Source organism: Lactuca virosa, chromosome 4 (genome assembly GCF_052849685.1).
Source record: "Lactuca virosa cultivar CGN04683 chromosome 4, Lactuca_virosa_CGN04683_v6, whole genome shotgun sequence".
Taxonomy (NCBI): Eukaryota; Viridiplantae; Streptophyta; class Magnoliopsida; order Asterales; family Asteraceae; genus Lactuca; species Lactuca virosa.
The window spans coordinates 393,633,249-393,639,276 of NC_136429.1; positions in this window are offsets into that span (position 1 = coordinate 393,633,249).

Sequence of the window (6,028 nt, forward strand, 5' to 3'; positions counted from 1 at the left end):
TTCACATACTTGGAGAGATTTGGGAGAGATTTCACATACTTGGAGAGATTTGGGAGAGATTTCACATACTTGGAGAGATTTCACATTCTTGGAGAGATTTGGGAGAGATTTCATATACTTGGAGAGATTTGGGAGAGATTTCATATTCTTGGAGAGATTTGGGAGTGATTTCATATTCTTGGAGAGATTTGGGAAAAATAGAGATACAGTGGGAGAGATTGAGAGAGACTTTGTCGGGGGCCTTTATTAATGTTTTTCTTCGTAGTTCAAAGGTCGTAGACTTAGTTACATCCCTTTTCGAGTGTTATATACCCCCGAAGGGCACTCACTAATGTTTTATAGAGTTGTTACTTCCTCAATAAGATTAGGGTTTTAAGTTTGGAACATTTAAAACCTTCAAGTGTTACTTTGCATTAAAATTTAGAGTCATACATTAGCAAACATAAGTAAACCCTAACAAATAAACACTAGATGAGTTGACCAGATGACTCGATGACCTTGACTCGACTTTGACTTGCCAGAAACTTGCTGGTTGTCACATCATCCCCCGCTTGAGGGAATTTCGACCCGAAATTTTGCCTTGAAGTAGCCTTCAAGGGTTCGCGAATTCAGGTCCCCGTTTGGCATTAAAATTTAGAGTCATACTTCTGCAGCATTTGATCTTCACGTTCCCACGTGAATTCAGGTCCCCGTTTGGCACTCCAACGAACCTTTACAATTGGGATGCGACTGTTCTTAGTACGTTTCACCTCTCTGTCCATGATTTCAACTGGCTCTTCCACGAACAAGAGGTTCTCGTTTACCTTGATCTCTTCCAGCGGAATTACAAGGGTTTCATCCGATAAACACTTTTTCAAATTCGATACATGAAATACGGGATGCACGTTGCTGAGCTCTGAGGGCAGCTGCAGCTTATAGGCCACGGGACCAATTCGGGCAAGAATCTCGAATGGTCCGATCTATCGCAGATTTAACTTTCCTCGTTTCCCGAAACGGATCGTCCCTTTCCAGGGAGAGACTTTTAGTAGCACACGGTCTCCCACTTGGAACTCCAGCGGCTTTCGTCTTTTGTTTGCGTAACTTTTCTGTCTATCCCGCGATGCTTGAAGTTGTGACCTAATTTGAACGATTTTCTCAGTTGTTTCTCGGATGATCTCAGGTCCTGTGAGGGTGCTATCTGGTAATTGCCCTCGTGACAGCTGGGTTTCACCCACCTCGGCCCAACAAAGGGGCGATCTGCACTTCCGGCCATACAAGGCCTCGAAGCGGGCGACTCCTATGCTTGTGTGGTAGCTGTTGTTGTATGAAAATTCGACTAGGGGCAAGTGGGTATCCCAGGCTTTGCCAAAATCTATCACACATGCTCGGAGCATGTCTTCTAGAGTCTGAATAGTTCGCTCGCTTTGGCCATCAGTCTGAGGGTGGTAGGCAGTGCTCATATCCAATCGAGTTCCCAATGCTTTCTGGAGCGACTGCCAAAAACGAGAGGTGAATCTACTATCCCGATCCGAGATAATAGATATGGGAACTCCATGCAGTCTCACCACCTCTTTCAGCTATACCCATGTGAGCCTTTCCATTTTGTACGTCTCCTTTATTGGCAGGAAATGGGCAGATTTTGTTAGTCGGTTAACGATTACCCAGATAGCATCCAGACCGTCGGTCGTCTTGGGTAATTTGGTTATAAAATCCATTGTTATCCTCTCCCATTTCCACTCAGGTATTTCGGGTTGCTAAAGTAGACCCAAGGGCTTCTGATACTCCATTTTAACCTTGGCACAGGTGAGACACTTTCCTACGTAAGTGGCAATCTCTGCTTTCATGTTCGGCCACCAATAATGTTGTTTGATATCCAGGTACATCTTATCGGAACCCGGATGGACAGAGTACCTGGTCTTGTGAGCCTCATTCATTATCACGTCTCGGAATCCACCGAACCTCGGTGTCCAGATTCGGTCCATAAGATAATAGGCTCCGTCTTCCTTGACCATCAGATTCTTTTCCATTCCGCGCAATGCCTCATTGGTGACGTTTTCCGACTTCAAGGCTCTGTGCTGAGCTTCTTTGATTTGTGAGGATAGATGGGAATGGACGGTCATTGTCAATGTCTTTACTCGGCGACCCAAGTACACCTTTCGGCTTAAGGCATCGGCTACCACATTTTCTTTTCCTGGATGGTACTTGATTTCGCACTTGTAGTCGTTTAGAAGTTCGACCCATCTTCGTTGTCTCATGTTCAACTCCGTTTGATTCAGGATATGTTGGAGGCTTTTGTGGTCTGTGAAAATGGTGCACTTTGTACCGTATAGGTAGTGCCTCCAAATCTTCAATGCGAAGACCACAGCTCCCAGCTCGAGGTCGTGGGTGGTGTAGTTTACTTCGTGCGTTTTTAGTTGCCTTGACGCGTAAGCTATCACTTTTCCTCGTTGCATAAGCACACAACCTAACCCTTGGTTAGAAGCATCGCAGTATACTACGAAGTCCTCCGTTCCTTCTGGCAAGGACAACACTGGAGCAGTGCAGAGGGCTTGTTTCAGGGTTTGGAAAGCAGTTTCTTGTTTGTCGTCCCAATGAAAAGGTACGCCTTTCTGGGTGAGAGTGGTGAGAGGCTTGGCAATCTTGGAAAAGTTTTGGATGAACCTTAGGTAATAACCTGCAAGGCCCAAAAATTGTCGGATTTCGGTTGGGGTTCTTGGAGTTGCCAGCCCTCAATAGCTTTGATCTTGGTAGGGTCCACATGTATTCCCTCTTCACTGACTACATGGCCCAAAAATTCTACTCTACGAATCCAGAACAAGCATTTGGAGAATTTCGCGTAAAGCTTTTCTGCTCTCAATGTTTCCAAAGTTTGTCGTAAATGTTGGCTGTGCTCCTCCTTGCTTTTGGAGTAAACGAGTATATCATCGATGAAAATAATTACGAAGTTGTCAAGGAACGGCCGACAGACTCTGTTCATCAGATCCATAAAGGCTGCTGGTGCGTTTGTGAGACCAAACGGCATGACCACGAATTCAAAATGCTCATAACGGGTTCAGAAAGCAGTCTTTGGGATATCCTCCTCTCGGACTCTTAGTTGATGGTATCCGGACCTCAAATCTATCTTGGAAAAGTAGCTGGCTCCCTGGAGCTGGTCGTAGAGATCATCGATTCGAGGGAGTGGGTATCGATTCTTGACGGTGAGTTTGTTCAGTTCTCGATAATCTATGCACATTCGGAAAGATCCGTCTTTCTTCTTGACAAACAGAACCGGAGCTCCCCAAGGTGAAAAGCTCGGCCTGATGAATCCTTTGTCGAGAAGCTCGCTTAATTGACTAGATAACTCTTGCATTTCAGCAGGAGCTAACCTGTAGGGTGATTTGGCGATTGGAGTGGCTCCAGGTACAAGATCGATTCGGAACTCGACCTGGCGCTCGGGAGGGATTCCTGGTAAATCCTCAGGAAATACGTCAGGAAAGTCACGTACTTCAGGAATATCGTTAACGTTCTTTTCCTCCTTTGTTTTATCAATGACATGAGCAAGAAAGGCGTGATTCTTTTTATGTAAGCACTTTTGTACTTGGATGCAAGAAATGAGTTGGAGGTTTGAACCGGGTTTATCGCCATGAACTATTAGGGTTTCATTGTTGGGTAGGTGAAGGCGAACGGCCTTCTCGTGGCACATAATTTCAGCATGGTGGGGGCTTAACCAATCCATGCCAACAATCACATCAAAGCTCCTAATATTAACAGGCATCAAACTGATTGGGAAAGAGTGATTATTTAACGTTAGCGTGCACCCTACGTAGATATCATTGGTTGATTCTGTTTTACCGTTGGCCATTTTGACCGTATAAGTTTCGTTCAATTTGTGGGGATTTTGATTGAGTAGGTGTTTGAATTTGTGACTTATGAAGCTTCGCTCAGCTCCACTATCAAATAAAATGAACGCATAAGAGTTGTTGAGGAGAAACGTACCAGTCACCACAGTTAGATCTTGCACTGCCTCCACTTGCCCCATGGTTAGGACCCTTCCAGCGTTCTGATTGTTGTTCTTAGGGCAATTGCGTTTGAAATGGTCGGTTTCCCTGCATCCGTAACATGCGCGGCTGGCTTCAGCGTTGTTGTCATTGGGCTGTTTGTTTTGTTGTGGGGGCATCTTGCAATATCGGATAGTGTGTCCCTTTCGATTGCAGTTGGTGCATTGGAAATCTTTGCATTCCCCATAGTGGTGATAGTTACACTTGTCACACTTGGGATTGGATCCCGCGTATGGCTTTGTTGGTGTAGTTGTGGTTGAGGCTGGGGCTGGTGCTGCTGGAGCGGTAGCAAAATGGACTGCTACTGTCTGTGGTTTCTTGGATGGCCCTGAATTTTGTCGCCCTTTACGCTTGTTGTCTCGGTTCTTCTTGTTCTCTCCTTCTTGTTTGTTCTCTCCCTCGGCTGCTTTGGTGCTTTTCTTATCACTGTGATCGTAAAGTTTCTTGGCCAGGCGTTTTGCACTATCGTAGGTCTCGGGTTTTGAGGAAATCACGTTGCCTTGAATGGGAGGTGTCAGCCCCCAGATGAAACGCCCAACCTTCTTTCCCTCAGAGGTAATCATAACAGGACACAAAAGGGATAGCTTGTTAAACCTTGAGATGTACGCGTCAATGTCCAAGTTTTGCACTGTAAGGTTCCACAATTCTTGCTCGAGCTTTTGTATTTCCCCTCGGGGACAGTATTCGGCGATTAACATCTCTTTGAGTTCTTCCCAGGTCATGGAGTTTGCAACGGGAAGTGTCATGGCCTCGATGTGTCCGTTCCACCATGACAGGGCCTGGTCGATGAAAGAGCAGGCCGCGAATTTGACTTTACTTCCTTCCGGGCACTCGCATATCTCGAACACCGACTCCACTTTCTCAATCCATTGTTTCAGAGCTATGACTCCTCCGGTCCCATTGAAAGTATGAGGTCTCGCATTGGAAAAATCATTGTAGGTACAGGCCTTTACGGGCCCTTGATTCATCCCGTGGTGGGAGCTTCCTGTCCCTTGGCCTTGTCCACCACCATTATTTCCGGCTTGGATGTGGGCTAGAGCTGCTGTTACTGCGGCTGAGACTGCCGCTTGGAAAGCCGCAGACTTCATTTCCGGTGGGGGCGGCGGTGGTGGTGTGTTTTTATTCCTACGGGTTGATCTCCTCGGCATCTTTCTGTCATGGATCAGAAGGACAATGAGTACCCAAAGTATTTTATTTCATGATTTTATAGAATAGAATCGGTGATTTGGTTGCATATAACGAGTGTGTGCATAAGTTCAACATGTAATAATGGTAATAGAGCACATAACAAGCAACACATCACAAGAAAATATATATTCGATTTTCATTAATAATAATCTTTTGAGTACATGAAAATTTTGCCTTATAACGGCATACAATACACGCAGTGAAATAAAAGCTAACACGAAATACATAGGGTAGTGCACAGAAGGAAATCGATACGGCAGTGAGTGAACAGGTACTAGTCGCAGCGAGTCGGTTCTGGTGGTGCAGATAATGAAGTAGACGCGCCCTGGAGCTCAGCTAACCTGCGTTCGGTGATCCGTACGCACTCCTCCAAAGCGTTGTGTCGCTCCCGGTACTCTCTGACCTCCGCTCGCGCAGTGGCAAGATCTTCCTCGAGTCGTTCTATTGGGTATAAGTCTCGCTCTAGGTCTCGCATGCGAGTATCCGTGACCTGCATGGCCGCTCGCATCTACACTACCCGGTCGGCGGTCACTTGAGCCTGGGCACCGATGTCCCTAATTCGCCTGACCACTACAGGGAGTGCGCGATCTGCTGGTCCTCCATGCCGAAGATCGTAGTAACCTCGGTTCATCCCAAATGGTGGTTGCTGACCTTGGCGTCGGCCCCACCTCTCGATATCATCAGCCCAAGGAGGTGTAGGGCCATTGTAGCCCATCCTATGCGGTGGTACCCTTGCCATGTAGGGAGGGTTGATAACTTCAGACTCTGCGTCCGATTCCTCGTCCTCCTCAACCTCTTCCTCGTCATCTTCCTCATCGATGTCC